This window comes from Giraffa tippelskirchi, chromosome 9 (assembly GCF_054371585.1).
Source record: "Giraffa tippelskirchi isolate mGirTip1 chromosome 9, T2T-mGirTip1v1.2.pri, whole genome shotgun sequence".
Lineage (NCBI taxonomy): Eukaryota > Metazoa > Chordata > Mammalia > Artiodactyla > Giraffidae > Giraffa > Giraffa tippelskirchi.
This window is the reverse complement of record NC_137283.1, coordinates 27,901,950-27,928,944: the sequence shown is the minus strand read 5'-3', so window position 1 is coordinate 27,928,944 and position 26,995 is coordinate 27,901,950. Positions and strand designations below refer to the sequence as shown.

General features: G+C 41.8%; 2 long non-coding RNA genes across 2 annotated transcripts; one reads left to right on the top strand and one right to left on the bottom strand.

The window, feature by feature from the left end:
- Nucleotides 1-330: 330 nt before the first annotated feature.
- Nucleotides 331-13,215, bottom strand: LOC145520894 (uncharacterized). The gene is made up of 5 exons (XR_014064881.1): nt 13,002-13,215; nt 10,758-10,840; nt 9,654-9,810; nt 6,673-6,783; nt 331-605 (listed from the first exon to the last, which is right to left on the bottom strand). It is a non-coding gene; the product is annotated as an uncharacterized LOC145520894 (long non-coding RNA).
- Nucleotides 13,216-13,250: 35 nt separating this feature from the next.
- LOC145520907 (uncharacterized) lies at nt 13,251-19,486 on the top strand. Its single transcript, XR_014064896.1, has 3 exons — nt 13,251-13,303; nt 14,727-14,907; nt 18,901-19,486. It is a non-coding gene; the product is annotated as an uncharacterized LOC145520907 (long non-coding RNA).
- Nucleotides 19,487-26,995: the final 7,509 nt, after the last annotated feature.

Here is a 26,995-nt window from a genome sequence, read left to right as displayed (position 1 = left end):
AGACAGACTCCTGGCTTTTTTCCCAAGTGGAAGAGGGTTTAAGTTTTGCTGTAACTGTGTTTCTACTGCAACAATGGCACTTGCTCTTTTTCCACAGTGCTGAGGACATTTAAATCCAGTGTTTCAGTGTTTAGGCCAGTGTTGCCACCCAGTAGGTGTTCAGCGAATATTTATGGAATAAACGGATGTTGTGCTACGCTGAGGAACCAATAAAATATAGATTGTACAATTATTTTTGCTATTAAATCTATAAACATGATTGAATAACTCACAAAGTAGTTGCTATAGGCTGCAGCTAGAGACTTTCTAAAGTAAAAAGGCTAACAACAATTGAAAAGAACCATCATAGCTAGTTTTGAAGCATAGGATCCATTAACACACACAAGAGCCCAGTCTGACCCCAGTCTGCCATCTTGAGAGAAAAGTGTCCCAGTCTTACTTAGGATAAGTGGCAGCAGTTTACAGCTTGGTAGGCAGCAACCATGTGACTAAATGATCTTCGAAGTGGATTCTTCAGCCCCAGCCCCTTGGTTAAGAATGCGACTTCAATCTCGTGAGAGACCTTGGACCAGAACACCGAGCTAAGCTACTGTCCTACTTCTGACCTACAGAAAATGTGAGAAATAATAAAACGTTTAATTCTGGCTTTAAGCTACTAAATTGTGGGTAATTTTTTAGGCAGTAATAAATATAAAACACTTTTGGAATTTCAAGTTTCTCAGGTGTCAACAAGAGACTCTACCCTAGTTAGTTTAAATAGAGGATGAAGTATTAAAGGAACTTGGTAGTTCACTGAATTACTGAGCTAAAGTGGTCTTGACAAAAACAAGACCCCTCTAGTAGGGATCCTTCTGCTGCTATTACTGGCACAAACCCCAGATACTCTAGCAACAGGGTGCTGCCACTAGGACTGTTGCCACTTTGCCTCTGTAAGCTAGACGCCTCCACCACCACCCTTCTTGAAGAATGGATTCCACATGGTACTTACTTCCAAACCAAAGCCTTGCATAATGATTAGGTCATATGCCCATGCCCTGTTTTGATGGTTAATTTTACGTGTCAACTTGGCTGGGCCACAGTGCCCAGATATTCAGTCAACCATTATTTGGGGTGTTTCTGTGACTATGTTTTTGGATAAGAATAAATTCAAATAAGTGAAGTTTGATTAAAGCCCAACTGTCTTCCAAAACGTAGGTAGGCTTCATCCAATCAGTTGAAGGCCTCAACAGAACAAACACTGACACTCCCCCAAGCATGAAGGATTTCTGCCAGCAGGTTGTCTTCAGATTTGAACCACACATTACCTCCTCCCCCCTGGGTCTCAATAAGTACGTGAATCAATTCCTTAAAATAAATCTCTCTCTCCTTCTCTCTCTCCCTCTCGTTTTCTCTCTCTTCTCACTCCATCCTATTAGTCCTGTTTCTCTAGAGAGCTCTAATACACCTACAAGGTGTATCAGCCTTCTAAGCTACAAGCCTAAGGGAAGCTTGTAAAATGAGTTTCTAGTTTAGACATATTTAGACTCATAAGATGGGAAATTTTATAGGCACTCTAGTTGCTGGGTGGCCAAGAAGCCTAACCAATATCCATCATACTTATAATTTAAAGAATCAAACATCACAGCAATCTTTTATACCAAGTTAAACGTATCCCTCAATAACCATGTCTCTTACCAATCCACAGAGAAAATCCTCGATGACAGTTTGGTGTATATCCCTCAAGCTATTTTTTCCGAGTTGTAAACTTTAAATACCTGTTTGGGGGATGCACCTGGGGAGATCCCAGGGAGTTCTACTTATATTTAAGCCTTTGCTCTACAGACAGAAACATCTTTCTTCTGTATACACCTCCTTTCTTTAATTATGTACATTTGTAAATAATGACATTTCCCACAAGAGATTTTCTAATTTTATCTCTTGATCCAAATTAAAGTCGGACCATAATTCCTTCTCTAGGGAATGATATTGTATGTCTGTGAGTAAAGTTATAAGCATCACAGTCTCTTAGGAGGAAGGTGGTAGTTCTCTTTTAGCTGGAAAAATCCCAGGAAATCTCATTAATTCAGATTCCTTAAAGTTGGAGTTTGTGATTATTCAACCTTCCCTAGGTTGGAGTTTGTCTTTTCATTTTCTCTGGGCACAAGGATGAAATAAAAAAATTGCAAGAGAAATATTTTAGTAGCTATAGTTTTAGAAGGCTTTAGCACATAATTTCTTTGGGTCCAAATGTAATCTGCTACATAGAAGTAATTTTTCTCCCCTAAGTCAGAAGAAGTGATGGAGACTGATTCTATTATAGAATCTTTGTTTTCTGACAAGACTGCCATAAAATTTTGTTCTGTACTTTAAACAACAGCAAAGCTGGAATCTGCATGGGACCTTGAATTGTAAGAAACAGCATTAACCTAGGAATATGATATTAAAAACCAGAGACATCACTTTGCTGACAAAGGTCTGTATAGTCAAAGCTATGATTTTTCCAGTAGTCATGTATGGATGTGAGAGTTGGACCATAAAGAAGGCTGAGTGCCGAAGAATTGCTGCTTTTCAACTGTGGTGCTGGAGAAGACTCTTGAGAGTGCCTTGGACAGCAAGGAGATCAAACCAATCAATTCTAAGGAAATCAATCCTGAATATTCACTGGAAGGTCTGATGCTGAAGCTCCAATACTTTGGCCACCTGATGTGAAGAGCTGACTCATTGGAAAAGAACCTGACACTGGGCAAGATTGAGGGCAGGAGGAGAAGGGGGTGACAGAAGATGAGATGCTTGGATGGCATCATCGACTCAGTGGACATGACTTTGAGCAAACTCTGGAACTTAGTGAAGGACAGGGAAGCCTGGCATGATGCAGTCCATGGCGTCACAAAGAGTCGGACAGGACTGAGTGACCGAACAACAACAATGATTCAGGAATGATTCATGATCTAACACAACTATCCAAGAGAAAGGCAATCCCGAAATGATTGCCACAGTTGTCTTCTAAAAAAGCATCTACTGGAGTGCAAGCAAATTCCAGGTATGATAACAGTATTATTGAATGCTTAGAAAATTTTAAAATAAAAATAAATACCTGTAATAATACTAGCCACGTTTCAGAACTTCAGGAGAAATATACTTCCCTCAGCATGAAGGAGAAGAACTTAGGAATCATGAGTTTTCAATGAAAAGGGCTTCAGTCCTATAACCAACTGAGCTCTTGCTTAGTGTATGGATTCCAGGTAAAGAAACTGATCTCCCCAGTTCTTGGGACAACTGAGCAGGTTCTGGGGACAACAGAATGTCCAGGAAACACATTCTGGCTTCATGTGGCCTTGATTTTTCAATAACCATACAGGTATTATATCTACTACTTCCATAGGGAGTTTCCACAAGCCTCTTATCCTTATCATTCAGGGGGCAGACAGAGTGAAAACCACAATCACAGAAAACTAACCATACTTATCACATTGATCACAATCTTGTCTAACTCAATGAAACTATGAGCCATTATATCTACTACTGTGGGAAAGAATGCTTTAGAGGAAAGGGAGTAGCCCTCATAGTCAACAAAAGAGTCCAAAATGCAGTACTTGGGTGCAATCTCAAAAATGACAGAATAATCTCTGTTCATTTCTAAGACAAACCATTATGACAGTAATCCAAGACAGTAAACCAATATGACGGTAATCCAAGACTATGCCTCAACCACTAACGCTGAAGAAGCTGAAGTTGAATGGTTCTATGATGACCTACAAGACCATCTAGAACTAACACCAAAAAGAGAGATGTACTTTTCATCATAGGGGACTGGAATGCAAAAGTATAAAGTCAAGAGATACCTGGAGTAACAGGGAAGTTTGGCCTTGGAGTACAAACGAAGTAGGGCAAAGGCTAACAGAGTTTTGCTAAAAGAGTGCACTGGTCATAACAAACACCCTCTTCCAACAACACAAGAGAAGACTCTACACATGGACATCACCAGGTGGTCAATACTGAAATCAGATTGATTATATTCTTTGCAGCTGAAGATGGAGAAGCTCTATACAGTCAGCAAAAACAAAACTGGGAGCTGACTGTGGCTCAGATCGTGAACTCCTTATGGCCAAATTAAGACTGAAATTGAAGAAAGTAGGGAAAACCATTAGACCATTCAGGTATGACCTAAATCAAATCCCTTATGATTATAAATGGAAGTGACAAATAGATTCAAGGGATTAGATCTGATAGAGTGCCTGAAGAACTCTGGACAGAGGTACATAACATGGTACAGGAGGCAGTGATCAAAACCATCCCCAAGAAAAAGAAATGCAAAAAGCAAAATGGTTGTTTGAGAGGGCCTTACAAATAGCTGAGAAAAAGGAGAGAAGTGAAAGGCAAAGGAGAAAAGGAAAGATATATCCGTCTGATGCAGAGTTCCAAAGAATAGCAAGGAGAGATAAGATAGCCTTCCTAAGCGATCAATGCAAAGAAATAGAAGGAAACAATAGAATGGGAAAGACTAGCGATCTCTTCATGAAAATTAGAGATAACAAGGGAACATTTCATGCAAAGATGGGCACAATAAAGGACAGAAATGGTATGGACCTAACAGAAGTAGAAGATATTAAGAAGAGGTGGCAAGAATATACAGAAGAACTATACAAAAAAGATCTTAATTACCCAGATAACCATAATGGTGTGATCACTCACCTAGAGCCAGACATTCTGGAGTGTGAAGTCAAGTGGGCCTTAGGAATCATCACTACGAACAAAGCTAGTGGAGGTGATGGAATTCCAGTTGAGCTATTTCAAATCCTTAAAGGTAATGCTGTGAAAGTGCTGCACTCAACATGCCAGCAAGCTTGGAAAACTCAGCAGTGGCCACAGGACTGGAAAAGGTCAGTTTTCATTCCAATCCCAAAGAAAGGCAATGCCAAAGAATGCTCAAACTACCGCACAATTGCACCCATCTCACACGCTAGCAAAGTAATTCTCAAAATTCTCCAAGCTAGGGTTCAGCAGTACATGAACTGAGAACTTACAGATGTTCAAGCTGGATTTAGAAAAGGTAGAGGAACCAGAGATCAAATTGCCACTAGCCACTGGATCATAGAAAAAGCAAGAGAGTGCCAGAAAAACATCTACTTCTGCCTTATTGACTATGCCAAAGCCTTTGACTGTGTGGACCACAACAAACTGTGGAAATCTTAAAGAGATGGGAATATCAGACTACCTTACCTGCCCGCTGAGAAATCTGTATGCAGGTCAAGAAGGAACAGTTAGAACCGGACGTGGAACAATGGACTGGTTCCAAATTGGGAAAGGAGTACAACAAAGCTGTATACTGTCACCCTGCTTATTTAACTTTTATGCAGAGTACATATGCGAAATGTCAGGCTGGATGAAGCCCAAGCTGGACTCAAGTTTGCCAGCAGAAATATCAATAACCTCAGATATGCAGATGACACCACCGTTACGGCAAAAAGTTTGAAGAACTAAGGAGCCTCTTGATGAAAGTGAAAGAGGAGAGTGAAAAACCTGGCTTAAAATTCAACATTCAAATACTAAGATCATGGCATCTGGTCCCATCACTTAATGGAAAATAGATGGGGAAACAGTGGAAACAGTGACAGACTTCATTTTCTTGGGCTCCAAAATCACTGCAGATGGTGACCGCAGCCATTAAATTAAAAGATGCTTGTTCCTTGGAAGAAAAGCTACGACCAACCTAGATAGCATATTAAAAAGCAGAGACATTACTTTGCCAACAAAGGTCCATCTAGTCAAGGCTATGGTTTTTCCAGTGTCAAGTATGGATGTAAGAGTTGGACCATAAAGAAAGCTGAGTGCCGAAGAATCGATGCTTTTGAACTGTGGTGCTGAAGAAGACTCTTGAGAAGACTCCTTGAACAGCAAGGAGATCAAACCAGTCAATCATACAGGAAATCAACCCTGAATATTCATTGGAAGGACTGATGCTGAAACTGAAGCTCCAATACTTTGGCCACCTGATGTGAAGACCCTAACGCTGGGAAAGATTGAGGCAGGAGGAGCAGGGGACAACAGAGGATGAGATGCTTGGATGGCATCACCGACTTGATGGACATGAGTCTGAGCAAGCTCCAGGAGTTGGTGATGGACGGGGAAGCCTGGCATGCTTCAGTCCATGGGGTCACAAAGAGTCAAACAGGACTGAGTGACTGAACTGAACTGAACTGAAGACAGGTGTTACCATCTTCCAGCTGCCTTCACATGAGACAGGTGGTGAAGCTCTGCAGGAAAAGGAAGTGGGGGTGGGGATGAGAGTGGAGATTCTCCTCTGTACCATTTTCTTGGCAGCTGCTTTAAGTAATGGCCCTTGATGCCTTAGTATGTGTGCTTTGGACATGTGGTTGAGGACTTAGCCCATGACTATTCCACAGACCTCTCTGTCCACACCTTTTCAGATGTATAGTTTTTTCAATATTAAAAGGTCACATATGCTCGTCTTTAAATGGAAACATTCCAGAAGAAGCTGATCATAAGAAAGTGAAACTACCTTCTCTTCCCAGAGTGTTAACTGTGAAGAGTTGGGTATGTATCTTTCTGATCCTATTCTCCATGCATGGACAAATACTAACTTTTATCTGTTTTATACCCATCAGTCATTCCAGCTACCTAGCTATCATCTACCTATTTGGTCATTCTGCTTATATATCTAAATTTACTTACATTTGCCCATAGTGAAGGAGGTTCATATGCCAGGCAATAATAGGACTAAACTCAGCTGTGTGAGATAGGATTCTTTCTGGTGTCAATTACACAGAATACGAAGAAACCATCCTAAGAGGCAAACAAAAAAAAAAAAGAAAAAGAAATTTGTAGGTTTGCTTTGTGTAGAAATTTGGGGGTAGGTTTAATTTCCATTCCATTTGATTCAGGAACCCAAATACATCACCAGGACCCTATTTCTCTCTCCCTTCTCCTTTCGTCTCTTACACTGTCTTCAGACTCCAAGGATGGGCAAGAAGGTACCAGCAGTGTGGGGTGCGTTGCTTTTCCAAGTTCAAAGCAGGGGGAAGAGTAAAAAGACCTAAAAGAAGTCCCACTGCCTCTCTTTGGCTCTCGCCACCCTTGCCCCTTGTGTTACTCTTATATCTCATTATCTTGTTTTATTTTCTTCTTAAACACTTATTATCAACTGAAATTATTTTCAGTATTTGTAACTTGTTTACTACCTGTCTGCCTACACTGGAAAATAAGTACCACCAGGGCAGCATCCCTGCAGGGAGTCACTGCAGCCAGGGAAATACCAGCACTGACTGGCCAGGCTCAAGGCACATGACCCCTCCCCAACACCTGGAATGAGAGTTGGGGAAAAGAGGGTACCCCAGAGGAAAATCAGAGTATCATTTGCAAAAGAAAGCTGACTGGAATGATATGTTGAGCAGTAAAACCCACTGAGGTCCATTCCATCAGCTAAGCTTAGATGTGATTTCCCCAACGTAAAGACCAAATACTGTGGTGCTATATTTAAATATGGGGTTTGCCACTTGTTAGCTGAATGACTTTTTGCAAGTTACTTTGTTTCTCTCAGCCTTGGCTTCCCTCATGAGTAAAATAAGAAATAGACCTAACACTTCATACAACAATTAGAAGTAATACAACTAAAGTGGTCAACAGACAGTGTGCATATGTGCTAAGTCGCTTCAGTTGTGTCCAACCCTTAGTCCTGTCCGACTCTTTGCAACCCCATGGACTGTGTAGCCCGCCAGGTTCCTCTGTTCATGGGATTCTCTAGGCAAAAATACTGAAGTGGGTTGCTATGCCCTCCTCCAGGAGATCTTTCTGATCCAGGGATTGAACCCAAGTCTCTTGTATCTCCTGCATTGGCAGGCAGGTTTTTTACCACTAGCGCCATCTGGGAAGCCCCAGTAGACAGAAGATTGAGTTAATAGTAGCTTTTACTATTATTGTAGCCCTGATTACTCATTCCTAGTGATCTTCTCCTTTCGATATTTTAAACAAACTCCAGTGCAAACACATTTCAAAAACCCTGAATGTGAGGGCATTAAGAGTTGATTAAATTGTGCCTCCACTTTTTTTTTTTTTAAAGCAAAGTTATCAAGAAATTCAACCCTAGCATAGTGTCACCCTGACACAGGAGGCTGCTGGCAAACAATGATTTGAAGAAGATCGGTGGCCTGGGTGACTTCTATAAATATTTAACAACTGGTCCAGCTGGATATTATCCAATCAGAATAATCAACTACATCAGTTAAAAGGATGTTGGCCTTAAATAACATGTCCAGCTATCTTAGGATGCATTAGTGGGAGGCAGGTCCAGCTAGAAGTCACTTTCAGCGAATCCTTCATCAGTGTCCATCACACAGCTTCACATCAGGAGTGGTCATGGCTGTGCTTCTTCCCCATGTGGGAAGATCTCGTCCACTCCAATTTGCAACTGGCAAACAACTTGGCATTTGTGGATGATAGCTGTGCAGCCCATCCCCCAGATTTTCCCACAGTAAACCAGACACTTGGGCTTTCCAAGTGCCTGTCCAGCTAAACTGACCATCCAGGCATTCACAGAGAAGGGTGCACAGTCTTAGTGGCATGGAGGAGCTAAGGGCTGCCCACTAGCTTGGGCCAAGACTCAGTCCTTAAATGATATGGGTAATAACCACAATCCCGGCAGGTTATTGGAAAGCGAGTGATTTTTACTGAAATCAGCATTGTAAAGGCAGCATGCACAGACTGAAAAGTCAGATCACTGGTAATACTACTAACGACAGCTCCAACTTTTCCTTTAGACTCTTTTCTTGGCATTCTTATAAAAATCACTGAACTGGAAGTATCAAGTTTCTGATCTCCCAAGTGGACCTATTCCTGAACCTTCAAACATAGAAACCAAACTCTCAGTGGCAGTCCATCACCCCTTCATCAGTAACCACCTTTAAATATTATGAATCACACAGCCAAAAGACTTTTCAGTTTCTTGAACTTTTTCCTGCTTTTTCGAAATACATTTTAACTTCTTTGCTTAAGATATATCCTTATTACGACCAAATTTCATCCACTTGAAATTTGTTAATTTTTAAAAATTATGGTCACATACAGAGCACAAAATTTTACCCTTTAAAGGCTGTTAAAGTATACAGTTTGGTGGCTCTAAGTACATTCACACTGCTGCGCATCCATCATCATCCATATCTAGAATGTTTTTCATCTTCTCAAACTGAAACTTTATACCCATTAAACAATAACTCATCGTTCTCTCCCCTCCATCCCCTGGCAATGACCATTCTACTTTCTATCTCTATCAATTGAACTATTCTAGGTACTTCATATATGTAGAATCATACACTTTTTGCCCTTTTGTGACTGACTGATTTCACTTAATGCAATGTCCTCAACGCTCACCCATGGTGCAGCACGTGTCAGAACTTCCTTTCTTTTTAAAGCTAAATAATACCACATTGTATGCATTGATATATGCCACATTTTGCTTATCCATCCTCTGCTGATGAACATTGGTGTTGCTTCTACCTTTTGATTATTGTAAATAATGCTGGTATAATCATGGGTTAACTCAGTGTTTACAGTTATTTTTTCCCCCAGAAACTTGTTAACTAGATTCCCACCTTGAATATCAGTTCTTGTATCTATATTAAATGGTTATTACAACACCCGCCTACTAGGATTTATTATACCTGAGTTTAGACACACTGTGTCAGGTTTATTGTACAATTTAAATCCAACAAGATCCCAGGTGGCCTCTTTCAAATCCTTTCACACGCTTCTGTCATAGCCACTGTCTGCTTGCAGTTCTTGTCTAATCAGCCCCAGAAAGACAATCCTCACTTTTACCTGAAATTAGAGCAGGTTTCATTTTGTCAACAGTTGGTTGATAAGAGGTAAGAAAGAAGATTTCAGAAATGGCTACCCAGTGGACAATATTCATGTTCTTTTTTATACTCTTTGGTATAGCCTACATCATCTAAAACAGTCTTGTATTACTTTCCTAATTAAAAAAGCACACAATATTGTTTTTCTTTTTACTTGTGTTAAAAACAAAATTGTGCATGAGGAAATCTCTTTTTAAAATAAAAGTCAGCAAATTTTTCTGGCATGCTGCAGTCCATGGGGTTGCAAAGAGTCAGACACAACTGAGTGACTGGACAACAACAGAACAACAGAACTTTTCTGGAAAGGGTCACATAGTAAATATATTAGGTTTTGTGGTGCACAGTCTCTGCTGCAACTACTCAACTCTCTCTGTCTTTAGAGTGTGAAAGCTGCCATGAGCCAGATAGAAACACATGGGTGTGACTCTGTTTCAGTAAAACTTTATTGACACTAAAATTTGAATTTCTCCAACCTGAACATTTTCAGTCATCAGTAAAGATCATTCATAGTTTGAGAGCTATACAAAAACATTTGTACCACTGGTCATATCTTGTCAACCTCCCTCTAAAAATAGCATAGATGAGATCAAAAGTCCCCTTTAAATTTTATACCAATTCCAGTCTTTTCCATGACTTCTCTTGTTGCTTATTTGCTTATTATATCTTATTATGAAAAGCTGCAGATATACACAAAAGCAGAGAGAAAAGCCTAATAATCCCCACATATCCATCACCCAATCCTCAACAGTGCTCAGCTGGTATCTAATCATACGATATCTATGGTGCCACTCACCCCCTCTCTGTGTTCCCCTGCATTATCTGAAGCAAATTTTAGATATCATACTTTAGCCACAAATATTTTAGGATGCATTTTCTAAAAGATAATACTTCTTTTAAAAATACCATTACCAAGAATTTCCTGGCAGTCCAGTGGATAGGACTCTGCACTTTCACTGTCCGCACCCAGGTTTAAACCCTAGTTGGGGAAAGCACTGCCAAAAGAAAAATAAAGCCACATTATCACATCTAAAATAAGTGACAATAATTTTAGCTTTCAACATGCTAAAGCAGAATTTTAAAAATTCCTTTAAGTGACAAGACATCATCAATGACTTCCAGAAGTTCATGATAGTGTACTGGTTGAAAGACTGGATTCTAAAATCAAGCTACTTTGCAGTGATGTGGTTATGAGGAAAGACACTCATCCTCCAAAATAAATCTTTGGAGAGAAATCATACTCGTTCTTCAAGCTTCTGCTTTTAAGTGTTATTTCTTCCTTTCTTTTTAGTTATCATTCCTCCTCTTAAAAAAAATTTTTTTATTAGAGTATAGTTGACTTACTGAAGGGTCATTTCTGCTCACATGCCATTGGCCAATGCAAGTCACGTGGCTGTGTGTACCTTCAAGTGGGCAGAGAAGTGCAGTCCTACTGTGTGCCCAGAGGAAAGAGAGCTAAAATGTTTGTGGGCACCCTCATGAGCGCCACAGAGGTGACCATACACAGTTTCCATCTGTGTTCTCTTCCCACCATTCCAATCATGTATATAAAGGCGTTCAGAGAGAGTTACACCTGCCATCACCTCTCAAGTACACCATCACTTTCTTCCTGGACCAAAATACCCATTCTTAGGGTGATTGTGTTTTCTGGTAAAGCAAAAACAGTCTTAATTCTATTAACTTGTTCACCCTGGGGTCATTTTTCATCTCTTAAGTCCCTGAGATTATTTTATTTGAGAATTTCTCGAGCTGCCTCCCATTTCTCTAAAGATAAACAAGCTGAAATTAGTCAGAATAATTAGAACAGCCTTTGACCACTGGAAGGTGACTTATTGTGCACCTTTCTAAATTAGGCTACTGGTTTTTTTGACAACTGTTGTGCTGCCAACTCAAACTCTGTCTGAGGCCCCAGTGAGCCCAGTACTGTTCCCCCATCACTCAGATTTTCCACATCTTCAGAATATTTTTCTCCTACAACTCATCCTGTTATTGATGTACCACCTCTTAACTATAACTCTTTCAAGTTGTTAGTATTTTAATAGTAAGACAACTGGTCTATCTCCTGATACCACTCTAATGGCAGAAAGTGAAGAGGAACTAAAGAGCCTCTTGATGAGGGTGAAAGAGGAGAGTGAAAAAGCTGGTTTAAGACTCAACATCCAAAAAACTAAAATCATGGATCAGGTCCCATCACTTCATTGCAAACAGAAGGGGAAAAAGTGAAAGCAGTGACAGATTTTATTTTCTTGGGCTCCAAAATCTCTGTGGATGGAGACTGCAGCCATGAAATTAAAAGACTTTTGCACCTTGAAAGGAAAGCTATGACAAACCTAGACAGCATGCTAAAAAGCAGAGATGTCCCTTTGCTGACAAAGGTCTGTCTAGTCAAATCTATGGTTTTTCCACTAGTCTCGTTCAGCTGTGAGAGCTGGACCATAAAGAATACTGAGCACTGAAGAACTGATGCTTTCAAACTGTGGTGTTGAAGAAGACACTTGAGAATCCCTTGGACTGCAAGGAGGTCAGGATATCAACCCTGAATATTCATTGGAAGGACTGATGCTGAAGTTGAACCTCCAATACTTTGGCCATCTAATGCAAAGAGCCAACTCATTAGAAAAGACCCTGATGCTGGGAAAGATTGAAGGCAAAAGAGGAAACAACAGAAGCTGAGATGGTTAGATAGCATCACTGACTCAATGGACATTGCATGCCAAGTCACTTCAGTCAAGTCCAACTCCTATGGGCTATAGCTCACCAGGCTCCTCCCTCCATGGGATCCTCCAGGTAAGAATACTGGAGTGGGTTGCCATTTCCTCCTCCAGGGAATCTTCCCGACCCAGTGACTGAACTCACATCTCCTGCAGCTCTGGCATTGCAGGCAGATTCTTTACCGCTGAGCCACCAGGGAACACGAATTTGAGCAAAGTTGGGAGATAGTGAAGGACAGAGGAGCCTGGTGTGCTGCAGTCCATGGGGTTACAAAGAGTCAGACACAACTTAGTGATCCAACAACAATAGTTACCCTCTGAATAAGTCTAAAGCCAGCCCTTAACAGTTATTCTTACTAGAAAGTCACAGTTAAAGGACCAAAATTTACACTCTTTAACTCAGATGTGCAAAAAAGATTTTTAAAAAAATCTTTCATTAACTGACCTCATTTAGCTCTAGAGTCCCCATTTCTGCAGATGAAGAAAATGTAAACTTGACAACTGGAGGTCATTCTGCTTCTCTAGTTTAAAATGGTCTCTTGCAGGTTCAAATTCCCAAGGGAACCATTTCTTTCATCTTAAGAGGTTTCCATCTTTTGTATTCTTTTTCCAGATGGCATCTATGAACCACCCAAATGTCCTTCAACAGTAGAATGGATAAACAAAAATACATCTATTGTGATGTAATCCCATCACAGAATTCTACCCAACAGTGGGGAAAAGGTGAACTGTTACTTGCAACAGCATGTAAGTTTGCTCAAATTCATGTTCCCTGGTGGCTCAGCAGTAAATTTCAGAGGCATAATATTGAATGAAGAAAGCCAGACAACAAAAACTATATGCTGTATGATTCCACCTATGTGATGTTCCAGAACTAACTAATGGTTAAGTTAAAAATTGGTTATCTTTGGTGGAGAGTATTTACTGGGAGGATGCACAGGAGTACCTCCAAGGGTGCGAACATGGTTGTATCCTACTGTGGGCTGTGAATACACAGGTGTGTGTATCCATCAAGCAGTATACTCTGTATCCTTTTCTGTGTATATTTTATATCTCAATAAAATAACAGCACAGATGACAACTGCATATGAGGGAAAACTTAACTAGCTTTGGGTGGTGGGAGAAGACCAGCTAATCTGTGGAAACTTCTGAAGGGGGTCTTACCTCTCTGATCAGGGAATGTCGCTCATAGGTATCTGTGGAGGGGTGTTTGGCTCCACATCTTTTAGGAGACACACGGCTCAAGCCTCCTCTTCCTTAGCCTCCTGTCGGGAGCTCCCCATTTTAACCCCAGACTTCTCTCTGGCTCACTGTTCTCTGTGTATTTTAGCCCCTTCTTCCCTCCAGGTGGGAAACCCCCAGGCCCTAAGGAAAGGGGCCCGATTGCAGGCCCACAGCTCTGGATGCCTCTCTTAGTCTTTCTATTCCACTGACTTGGCACCCACCCCAGTCAGAGAATTTTAGGGGAGGGGCTGTGTCTCCCCGATGCCAAAAAGGGCTTCTAACCTTCCTGTCTGGTAGCAACTGCCTGTGACATTTCCTCTTTGGGGCCAGCTCCCTCCTGTTTCCTGGGAGATGGGTTACAGGTCAAGAAACTGTCCTGCCATTCAGGAAAGTCAGGCACATTGGGTGGCATTAAAAAGGTATTATACATACTACTCTATTTCTTTCACGCAAAGTTTGATTTCTTTTCATCGTGTGACTTGGATGATTCAAATGAGTGTGGCTAGAATAGAATCACAGTATTTTAGCAATGAAGCGGTTCTTAATTATCATTCCAGATTCTAAGTGGGACAGTTTCTCTTTGTGTGGTCCTAAGCATTGAATACTTCGAACACCCCCTTCTGATCCCCACATCACCTACATAAATGCCACTCATTAATCAGTAAGACCATCAAAAATACCCCCTGCCCTGCCCCCACTTCAACACAACCATAGTTCTAAATGAAGGCAGGGTTTTAGCCTAAACTGTTTATTTTAGAGATAAGAGAAGCAAAGCCTAAAGCAGAAAAATGACTTATCCAAGCCAGCGGTCAAGCAGAGATTAGACCCTGATCTCCTGATGACCACTATGAGAATTTTATGACACCCCACTGGATTTCAGTTTAGGTTTAAGGAACTGCCAGGGAACTTCTGTTTCTTACTGAATTTCTGCTTTCCTTTCTTGCAGTGGAAGCTGCCCCATCATTTCCTCTTTCCCTCCCTTGAGAGCTAGCAGACACTGTCGTTCCAGAGCGTGGTTCCCTCAACCAGAGTAGCAAAGGAGACAAGCCTGAGAACTTGCCAGCAGACACACCCAGAAGGAACCGGCACTGTTTGTCCACACTCTCCACCCTGACCCGTTTATACCGGTATGCAAACACACAGCCATTCCTTCATACCCTCTACTTTACACCAAAAATTGATAAAGGAAAGATATAGAGAACACTCAATCCTAATTGAGCTACAAAGAGATGAAGTTGACAGCCTGCTGAGCAAAGTAAGGGGGACATTCAGCACGGTTGCTGAGATTAGAACAGTTGGAACCTTTCGTTAACTCATTCATTCATTCTTCATTCCAGCATTTATTGAACATTTACAATGACTGGGTTCATTCCGTGCACCAGGTAACATACTGGCAAGCACAACTTTCCCTACTTTTGTGAATCTTGGAGTCTACTGTATAATTCCAAAAGCTGGCTCTGCTGCTTACTAGCTGTGTGAGTTTGAGTGAGTTGCTTAATCTCTCTGAATTTCTAACTCTTCATTAATAAGATGAAAAAATGGAAATAGAGTGGTGATGATTAGGTGTCAAAAAGTATGGGAAGGGACTAGCCTAGCTCCTGGCACGTCATAAGTGCTTTGGAAGTGGAAGCTACTTTTATTACTAAAAATTTCACATTCTGAAAGAGAAATCCCTAAATCTCCATACCTATGCAATCTGGACATCAAGTTTTGGCTGAGAATTCTCCATTTTCCCCAAAATCATGTATAATAAACTTACTTTTTCCAAAGTTGTGTAGTGGCATATTGTCAACCATAATTGTGTATACACTGTATACATATTTATAATTCTGTATCCTAAGGTGAGGAGAGCAACAGTTTTTATTTGTAGCACACTTTTAAAAGAGTCTTGCATAAGAAAAACATGATAATGACATCATGAGTTTTTTAATATTCTATTCTCTTCCCTGGGCCTCCACTCTTGACAGACACGTTACCTTATTTAGCCTCTGCTGCCTGGTCTTGAAACCTCTAAATAGATTGGTTATTTCAGGCTGGCCAAACCCTCGAAATTATTTGCCAGCAGTCTTTTGGAAACATATCCCCTTACTGTGTGTAAGAGAGGCCAAAGAGAAGGACTGGGTGTTTGTTCCCAGTCCTCTTCCTTCTAAGCCTCTCCTTCAACTGTGCAGCTCACAGGAGGAATTATAAGCCAAGGAGGGAGCCTGGCTCTGAGGTCATTGCCAAGTATGCGACCCTTGGGAAGTGACAAAGCTTTAAGAGCCTCAGTTTCTCCATTGGTAAAGGAGGTGGCATATATTTAAGTGTATCACTATTAGGATAACTGGCTAAGGTAACAATTAAAAGAGTTACTCATAACCGAAAGGTAACAAGAGGAAGACTTCTTATTACAAATCAGGGATTACCCTAAAAAGCAAACTTCCTTGGCTTCACAGTCATATCCAGGAACGTCACGATGTGAGTATATGACATCCCTGGAGATTTCTATGTGTCCTTCATATGGGGGGAAGGAGTAGAGAGAAGGCTTCTGCTCAGGTGTGGGAGGAGCCCAGGACAGAGGGAACATGTGACCAGAACTGGCAACAGCACATTGTCTCCAGCTGGCTTGTCTCCATCTGGGGCTGGCAGGGTTCCTTAAAGATCACCACAAATTGACAGGGTTAGGTACGGGTCTAAAAAGATGCTTCTCTCAGAAATGCTATACATTTTAGGTGCATCAACTTGATGAATTCAACCTGCAGGCCTTCCACATTGTTTTCTAGAAGGCCCCAAAACTGCTTGCACACACTTCTGGCCCTAGAGCTCTGTATACTTTGAAAAGACTTTCTTAGCATTTTCCTTTCAACAGTTTCCTTCCTTGACAGTTTACTCTGTCCCAGGTGCCATCTTTGGAGCTGGGATCTCAGCAATGAACAGACTAGATTTATCCCTGCCTTCTTGAACTTGAACTTTTCGGAGGGGACAGGGGAGACAGTCCATGGTCCATGTATGATAAATATGAGGTTGTAATAAATTCTGTAAAAGACTTGGAGCAGGAATCAGCGAGAGTGTCAGGGAGGCTGTCTGAGGAGGTGGCAATTGAGCAGGGATGTGAATGGTGTGAGCCCTGTAGATCTGTGGCAGGAGTATCCAGGCTCAAGGAATGGCAGTGCAAAGGCCCAGAGGCACCAGCCAGTCATGACTCTCACTCTACACATTATGACATTGAGGTTCCAGAAAATGAAGTTACTTGTCCATGACACAGAGAAACCTTAAATGCATATTACTCAGTGAAAGCAGCTGATCTAAAAAGGCTACATAGCATATGATTCCAACTATCTGACATCTGGAAAAAGCAAACCTATGGAGATAGTAAAAAGATCAGAGGGTGGGGGTAAGGAAATCAACACAGATTTTTAGGGCAGTAAAAATATTCTGTATGCTACTCTAGTGATGGATACATGTCCTTATTCTTTTCTCCAAACCTACAGAAAGTAGAACACCAAGAGTGAACCCTAATGTAAACTATGGATTTGGGGTGATGATGATGTTTGTCATGGTCTGTTCATCAACTGTAACAAATGTACCACTGGCGGGGTAGAGGGGATGTTAATAGTGGGGTAGGCAGTACATGTGTGGGGGCAATGGTTATGTGAGAACTCTGTAAGTTTCCACCCAATTTTGGTGTGAACTTAAAATTGCTCAAAAAAATCTATTTTGATAAAACTCCAAAATAAAAGTAAAATAAGATAAAATAACCAAAGCTAAGTTTCCTAATGATTTTTTAAATGTATCTTTTTTTTCTGTCATCTTCTCCATGAATCCACTTCTAACCACCCTAACCAGATTATCAAAATATATTTCCTGTTTGTCTAGCAGTTACCATTTTGGTTACATTAAAATTACTAGGGATTCATCTTATTTCCTTTACTATAATACTTTGGAAGGTTATGGCAGGAGTGACAGTGTGCTCTTCAGTTCTCTTACAGTGCCTTCCCTTGCCTATTTTGTTGTTGTTTAGTCCCTAAGTTGTGTCCGACTCTTGTGCAACCCCATGGACTGTAGCCCACCAGGTTCCTCTGTCCATGAGACTTCGTAGGGAAGAATACTGGAATGGATTGCCATTTCCTCCTCCAGGGGATCTTCCTGATGCAGAAAATGAACCCGTGTCTCCTGTATTGGCAGGGAGATTCTTCGCCACTGAGCCACCAAGGAAGCTCCTTCAGATGGTGCTTTAAAAAAAAAAAAGTTGTGAAATTTAATCATTAAATTCTAAATTTTCTGCACTGTTCAATAAGGCATTCACTAGCCACATGTGACTATTTAAATTTACATTAAGTTAAAAATAAACTTAAAAATTAGTTCTTCCGTTGCACTGGCCACATCCCAAACTCTCGTGTAGTTAGTGGCCAGTACATTGGAGAGATCAGATATAAGTTATCGTTGAAGAAAGTTCCGTTGGAAAGTGATATTCAGGAACATTCTTGTTGAACTTTTTCATTTAGTCCTTGAATTAAAACTGTGTTTGCAATGCTTATATCTTTTTTCTACGTTTAAAAAAAAACAAAAACAAACGTTTACTTAAAAACTTCAAATTGCCAGATGGTGCATTCTACATACCATTTTCCACTAGAGAAACCAGACTCTTTAAAGAAATGACTGATTCCAGGTCTAGGGCAAAAGTCATATAAGCCTGGCCATCTAGTCATGTCAGAAACCAAGGAAGCTATCAGGACTCAGGAGTCAACTTAAGAAGCTTCCACCGGCCAGCAGTGGGATGGTCTGAGCATTAGTAAGAAGCACCACAAAGGACTGCATCGCATTGCATTTGTAAAACTTCCTGAGTTCATAACAAAATAAAAACAAAGAAAACTCTCAGTCCTTTTGAAAGGTGGTAAGGAAACAATTCATTATTCTGAAAACTGGTAAGTAAAAGGGGAAAAAATCATTTATCCTATCCTTCCTATAGGAGTTGTTCCTCATGATAACCATAAACAGCTGAGGATAGAACACTGCCTTCTATAAAAGTATTTCAGCTAGTAAATAAAGAAGGAATAAAATAATCGGAATATTACATTTTGCAAACACCTACTGAAATAATGGATTGAGCAAATGACTGTCAATGACTGCTGTTGTTACAGAGAGACAAGCATGATGGGCCTCCAACTGCAGGAACATACACTGGTGAAGACAGATCTGACCTGTGTGAGATCAAGCCTTGAGATCATCAGGAAACCAACGACCTAGCAATCAATTATCAGGAAATGTAGGGGAGGAGAAACGTGTTAAATGGCACCAGTGGGATAAAACCAGTAAATCCAGACCTGTGAAACTTTACCGTGTACATGAGGGAAAAACAGATGAAGTAGATAAAAACTCAGAGGCATCTCACATAGCAACCAAATACAGCAAGCAGTCTTGTTTGGATCCTGATGTAAAGAAATCAATTGTAAAGGGGCAGGGGGAGAGGAAGTAGAGGAAAACATTGATGACATACTTGGTTAAATTAAGGAATTACTATTGATTTTTAAAGATGAAATCATACAATGCTGGGATTTACTCTAAATAATCCAGGGGTAAGTCAGGAAGTAGGTGAGGGGTGCAGGTAAGACTGGCCAGGAGTTGGTGATTCCTGTAGTTGGGTAAAAAAGTTGATCTCTCTGATTCAGTCTCTGCCTTTCCCAGCTCCATCCTATGATCTTTTAAAATAAATTCTCCATGTCAGCAGTTTTCTGGTCTAATTTTGACAAGCAGAGGGGCTTAGGCATGAATGTTGTGAGGGGAAAACCAGTCTTTGAAAATATCCCAGGGCTGTCTCATTAGAAATCTTAGCACCAAAATTTCCCCAAACGGCAATGGGTCTTACAATGCTTTACTATCTGCTGAGGTTTTCTTTTTTTAAGGGCATTCTAATCCACTAACCAGACTATCATTCAAGTAATATGCAAATTGCATTATTCTAAAAATTTGCAGGTCAGCCTAGAAAGGTTTTGAATGGCAGTGGGGAAGAAGCTCCCTCCCCTTTTTTCTCTCCCTCCCCCCTTTTCTCTCCCTGTCTGACTTTCTCCTTTTGCAAAAGGTAGAGAAACTCCTCTTTCAATGAATGTGTAACTGAAGCTACCCTCTGAGAGAGCTTCTTTTGTTCTACTCCCCCTTGGCCTCCCACGATGAGTCAGAACAAGAACTAGAATCTCAAACCTCCAGCTGGAAGAAGGCTTCTCACATTGGTCAAACTCCTGGGCATAGGTGAACACTGTTTTCTAAGGGGTTAAAAGTTCTCCATGGCCTGGGACTAGCTTCTATCTTCACATTTTCTTCTAGGAAGCCTGACTACCTCTTCTGATTCCTACTCAGTAAATTATAATCACGTTCCAGACCTACTCCTGTGATTATTCCCAATGAATCAGCTGGGGTTTTGGACATTCTGGCCCTCCTTAATTTCAGAGTTGCCGATGGTTTCGTGGTCTCTCTTAAGGATGGGAGGGGCAGACTGTATGTTGTCCCCCGCAATCTAGGCAGTCCTCCTTTCAGTATAAAGACTTCCCAGGGAAAGACTACACTTTCCAACTTTCTATGTAGTTCTGTGTGGCTATTAGACTAAGTTCCAGCTGGAAAGGGTAATGCTGATACTCATTCTGGATCTTGTCTTTAGAAGAAAATGGAGGTGTCTTCCTGGTTCCTTTCCCCCTTCCTGCTGGTTGGGAAGGTCAGAAACAGACTCACACACAGAAGCCATGTGGTGAGGCTGGAGTCATCCAACCAGTCCTGAATTGCCACCTCTGCACTGTGACAGGAGAGAGACGTGACTTGTACTTTGTGTAAGCCGCTGAAGCTTGGAAGCTCTCTGTTCAGCTGCTTACCCTGTTTCTTAACTAATACAGATGGCTACACTGTAACCGCGGGGTATAAATTTTACTTTGGGCAACTCTCGTCACAACTTTATTTCCAAAAACCTGGGGTAGCCACCTTCCCCACAACCTGTCACCTTCTTGTCCCAAATGACACCTGTGAACCCACGCAATGTGGTCACTTTGATGATGTGCCTATTCATGGCTATAAACTCAAGAATCATTTTGTCAGGCAGAAATTTCTCAGTTGAGCACCCTATGCCAATACTTTCCCTTAAAAGTCAAATGACAAGGAGGATCTGGAGACACCTGAGAGCACTGGGCTCTGTTCCTGTTTTCCCAAATCCCCAGCATTTGCATCTTGATTCTTGCTTGGAAAGAGCATTTTCCACCAAGAGCCAATAGCTCGGCCAACACCGGCAGACGTACTCCATTACAACTAATAATGGGACTCAAGCACTTCAGAAGCTTTTACTAATTGAGCCGCTAAATATCTCTATGAAGTAGGTAACCATTATCGTCCCCAATTACTGTCAAGAAGCTGAGTTGCAGAGACATTAAGTGGCTTGCCAGGATCATGCAGTGGCGTTGCAAGCAGATTAAGTTCCCCGGTGGAGCCTGAATTTCAACCCCAAGCAAGGGAACTAGAATTGGCCTGGAAGTCGGGAGACCTGTGTCCTACCATTAACCACTGAATAGAAGTCATATCCTCTTTCTGTGCGTGCATGTGTGTGTGTGTTGGGGAGGGGGGGGTCTGAATAATCCATCCACCCTCTGTGGTTTTTCCCACTGAAGGCGGAAGAGGAGTTTCCCTGCAAACAACAGACATCCCACTGCTGATTCTCCCAGAAAGTGGTTAATCCTGAGACCCAGAAATAAAGACTTAAGAGAAAACAACTTCTTTATAGGACCAAGACTCAGAGGTGAAGAAAGCCTGTATTAAGATAAAGTACGGTCTCCAGGGTGTTCACTGGAGCTGGGAGATGGCCTAGGACACAGCAGGAGGGAGGGGAGGGAATTCAGGGCTCCTTTCCAGGCCAAATGCAGACACGGAAGAAGGTGACAACTGGAAGACAGCCCGGTCTGATGGTGACTGCTTCATGTCAAGTTTATGGAGCGACAGGGCAAGGCCAGCAATCCTGAGAGGAGAAACAGGGGGACTTGTGCCCAAGGAGGGGCAAAGCAGCACCCTGGGAAGTATTCTCAGTCAACAGGGAATCCGAGGAGAACAGATACCCTGCCATGAGTCCACTCTGAGCTATGCCATCATAATGTGGGAACAATCAGAAGCCACAGGCTGTGTGGCCTGGGACAAACAGGTACCTGGGAAAGGAGCCTGTCCAGGTGGCTTCCCTCTCAAACTTCATTTTTTTTTCTTATTGCCTGTACCATGTGGCATGTGAGATCTTATTTCCCAGACCAGGTATCAAACCTGGGACCCTGTAGTGGAAACTCAAGTCCTAACCACTGGATGGCCAAGGAAGTCCCCTCAGATTCTTTCTAATTGAGATGCAAGAGCCACAGTCCAGGGCTGCTGGGAATCCAGCCCCAAGGTCCCTGGGCAAGAGTGAGTTAAGATTTCAGCCCCCTACAATCCATCCACACTGGCCCTGGGCATTTTCTACACTGACCCCAGGTTGTAGGTGACTGGCTAAGGTTGAGTTTAGGGCAGACGGCCTTTAGTGATGAGGGTTTGGTTAATTCCTACACAGAGAAAATGGAGGGTCCTGTGGGCTCTCTGTTTCCAATGCCTGTTTCAAATGAATTAAATTTTGGCTAACTCATTGCAAGGTACACTTCAATGCATTTTGACAAATATCACCACCATGCCAATCAAGATCTAGAACATTCCCAATCGCACGGAAAGTTCCCTCAAGCCCTTTCCAGTCAATCCCCCACCTTCCAACAAGCAAGCAATATTCTGGTTTTTTAGCACCTTTGTTTAGATTTGTTGTTGTAAAACATGCTGTAAATAGAACCATACTGTATGTACTCTCTCTAGATCTGTTTTTAATATGCAAATAATGTTTTCAATTACTTGCCATGAGTAAACATGTCACACGGAGAAGATCCAGTGCATTGATCCTGTGGTTGTGCATCACCCCCAGCACACCTGAATGCCCTGATATGAGTTTACAGAGCCGAAATACATGAACCTCAGTTGTTTGCTTGGCAGCGGCCAGGTGAATCTCTCCCTTCCCCCACTCTGAAGTCCTGAAACCTCAGGCCTTACCTCCCCCCAACTCCTCTCCACCAGCCCCAGCACAGAGCAATCACTGTACCCTGAGGGTCCTGGCATCCTGAGAGCTTCTATTTTTGGCTAGAATAACAATCCCTAATGCAGAAATAGAGCTGTTACAGCTTAATAGCTAATAATAATATTAGCTACTGTTTATTGAAGGCTCTCCAAGACTCGCTTATTTTTGCATACAATATCTCATGTAATTTTCACAGCTCTCACCCTACCTCCACCCCAGGTATTATCTCTGTTTTACAAACCAGGAAGCTAAGGCTCAGAGAGGTTAGAATGGCACTTCCAATATGTTAATAGGCAAATGATTCATCTGGAGTTCTTATTAAAATGCAGATCCTTATTCAGTACGTCCAGGGCTGCCCTGAGCATCTGTACCTTGTAAAAACTCCCAATTGATGGTAATGGTGCTGGTTCGTGGATTACATCTGGAGTAGCAAGATGTACTGGCTAAAGTCAACTACCAGCAAAGGGAAAACCTAAGAAATTAACTCTGAACATCTGCTTCCAAAGCTGGTGCTTTTAAGTTTTGTTTATGTAGTGGGGAAAAGAAGAGAAAAACTGGGGCTGAATTCCTGTTTCAGGAGGTGAGTGTTTTTGTTTAGCAAAACACCTTGATGACTATATATAAAATAGATAACCCATAAGGATCTATTGTATAACATAGAGAATTCTACTCAATATTCTGAAATGACCTATATGCAAAAAGAATCCAAAAAAGAGTAGATTTATGTATATATATATGTATAACTGATTCACAAACTACAATGTATTCCTTAGTTTCATCTTCTCCACCTTTATCTTTCTCAAGGAAGGGTAGTCTTGGCCTAAAACCATCTCCTCAACACCATCCAACACTATAAGTTACCTGTGCCTGGCATGTGCTTGCTGGCATAGTTTCCCTTCTACCTTCACTTCTTCCCATATTTAGAACACAGCTCAAGGGCCTACTATACATTTGACAGTTCCTTCTCTAATTTGTAAGATGACACTCAGACTCAAAGGCATTGCTCTATGACATACTCCACACATATGGCCTCAGGGCACAAAGCAGCTGCCTGTCAAGAATTTTATGGAAGCTAGAGGGTTGGGGGTGCTTCCCAGGTGGCGTTAGTGGTAAAGACCCACCCCTGCCAATGCAGGGGACTCAGATGCAGTTTTGATTCCTGGGTTGGGAAGGTCCCCTGGAGGAGGAGATGTTAACCCGCTTCAGTATTCTTGCCTCAAAAGTTGCACGGACAAGAGGAGCCTGGTGGGCTATAGTCCATGGGGTCACAAAGAGTCGGCCACTACTAAGCAGACATACACACATGCAGAGCCTCCTGGATAACTCCTTGGCTCCTTGATAGCACTGCTTCCTTGAGCCTCAGGGCTTCTGAAGCTATAGGAAAAAACTAAGATCCGAATTCCAAATAATACCTACCTTTCTGTTAAACAAAAACTCAATGGACATGAGATTGAGCAAATTCTGAGAGACAGTAAAGGACAGGGAAGCCTGGTGTGCTGCAGTCCATGGGGTCGCAAAGAGTCGGACATGACATAGTGACTGACCAACAAGAACAAAGACAAAGGCATGGTGGTTCCTTTTTGATAAATTCCTCAAGGTGATGTCTTCTGTCTACCCTGAAGGAATTAATCATGTATAAACACATGAAGCATATTAAGGTACAAGCATATTAACTCCTAAGTCATTTATGATGGAAAAGAGTTAGAAACCACCTAATTATCACTATGACATTGGCTAAACAATTAATGGTATATACATATAGCCATTATGCAGCCCTTATGCAGGAATTACTATGCAAGCAAGAAAAATAGTAGAGAAGAATATCGAATGATGGGAGAAACTAAGATATATTGCTTAGGGGTAACACAGTAAAATCCTATTTTTAATTAAAAAAAAATTGTACACACACTGCTATAGTCTGAACTCTCTCCAAAATTTATGTTGAAGGCCTAACCCCTAATATTTACTAAATTGGAGGACAGGGCCTGCAAGGAGGTAATTAAGGTTAACTGAGGTCATAGGATTGGGGCTTTGACACAACAGGATTAGTTCCTTCTAAAAAGAGCAACCAGAGAGTTCACTTTCTCTCCACCAGGCGACCACACAGTGAGAAGGTAGCTGTCTGTCTACAAGCCCAGAACAGGGCTCTTATTAGAACCCAGTTATCCTGATCTCAGAATTCTAGCCTCCAAAACTATGAGAAAATACACTTCTGTTGTTAAAGCCACTGAGTATATGGCATTTTGTTTCAACAGCCTGAGAAGACTAATATGCATATATACATAGATGACATAAAACAATGTTAACAGGGATTATCTCTGTGAGGAGGATTACTGATGACTTCAGTTTTTTCATTTTTTTTCCTGTTTTCTAGACTTTGTTACAATGAACAAGACCTATTTTTATTAATGCATAAAACCAATGTTATCTTTATATGAAAAGACCCTGATGCTGGGAAAGATTGAAGGCAGGAGGAGAAGGGGATGACAGAGGATGAGATGGTTGGATGGCATCACCGACTCAATGGACATGAGTTTGAGTAAACTCCGGGAGTTGGTGATGGACAGGGAGGCCTGGCATGCTGCAGTCCATGGGGTCGCAAAGAGTCGGACACGACTGAGTGACTGAACTGAACTGAAGTGAAGGAATGGACTTCCCTGGTGGCTCAGATGGTAAAGAATCTGCCTGCAATGCAGGAGACCTGGGTTTGATCCCTGGGTTGGGAAGATTCCCTGAAGAAGGAAATGGCAACCCACTCCAGTATTCTGGCCTGGAGGATTCCATAGACAGAGGAGCCTGGCACCAGCACCAGACCTGCAGTGGTTTCCTAGTTACAGTTTGTTGAGAGAATTCTAAAATATGAGGTCTCTCTCCAGACAGTCCATGGGGTCGCAAAGACTCAGACATGACTGAGCAACTTTCACTTTCACTGAAGAAATTAGTGGTTTTATATTCTTTATGCTAAGCTGTACTTCCTAAAATTCTACAACAAGTATATATTAATTTCATTTTTAAAAGTTATTTTCAAAGAGATTATCCCCCTCCATGTGAAATCATCCATATGAGTGCATGAAGGTTTTGTGTGTGTGTGTGTGTGCACATATGTGTGAGTGTGTGAGAAAGAGAAGGAGAGAGACCTCATATTTTAGAATTCTCTCAACAAGCTGTCGGAGAAGGCAATGGCACCCCGCTCCAGTACTCTTGCCTGGGAAACCCCATGGATGGAGGAGCATGGTAGGCTGCGGCCCATGAGGTCGCGAAGAGTCAGACACGACTGAGCGACTTCACTTTCCCTTTTCACTTTCATGCACTGGAGGAGGAAATGTCAACCCACTCCAGTATTCTTGCCTGGAGAATCCCAGGGACGGAGGAGTCTGGTGGGCTGCCGTCTATGGGGTCGCACAGAGTCGGACACGACTGACGCGACTTAGCAGCAGCAGCAGCAACAAGCTGTAACTGAGAAACCACTGAGGTCTGGTGCTGGGCTAAATTTTTTTCTTTAGTGCAGTAATAGCTTTCTATTTGTATAACAATCTTATGACACATTTCTCAGCTTAAAACAATGCACCGTTGGCTCCCAGTTTCCATGTGTCAGGAGTCCTGACCTGACTTAGCTGGGTTCTATGTCTGGGTCTTGCCAGGGTGCAAACAAGATGTTAGCCAGGGCTGAGGTCTCATTAGAGGTTTGACTGGGGAAGGATCTGCTTTCATAGTTCTTCAGGTTGTTGGCAGAAATCAGTTTCTTGTCATTTATCAATAGAACTGAAGGTTTCAGTTTCTTGCTAACTGTTGGCCAGAGGCCACCCTCAGCTCCTAGAGGAATACATGAGGTATCATGGGGTGTCATTCCCGCACAGGGTTCCCCAACCTGGATTCTTATTTCCTCCAAGCCAACAAGGGATGCAAAGATTGTAGCAACATTTATGTACTGAAATCATGTACATTCTGTCACCGCACTGTGCTCTATTGGTTAGAAGCAAGTCACAAGTTCTGCCCACATTCAAGGGAGAGCATCACACAGGACACAACCAGAGGTGAATTGCAGGGCCACCTTAAGCATTGGTCACAAACACTGTATCTAATTTTATTTATTGTATGTGGCACATTTTAAAAAATGAAATAATGTAAGA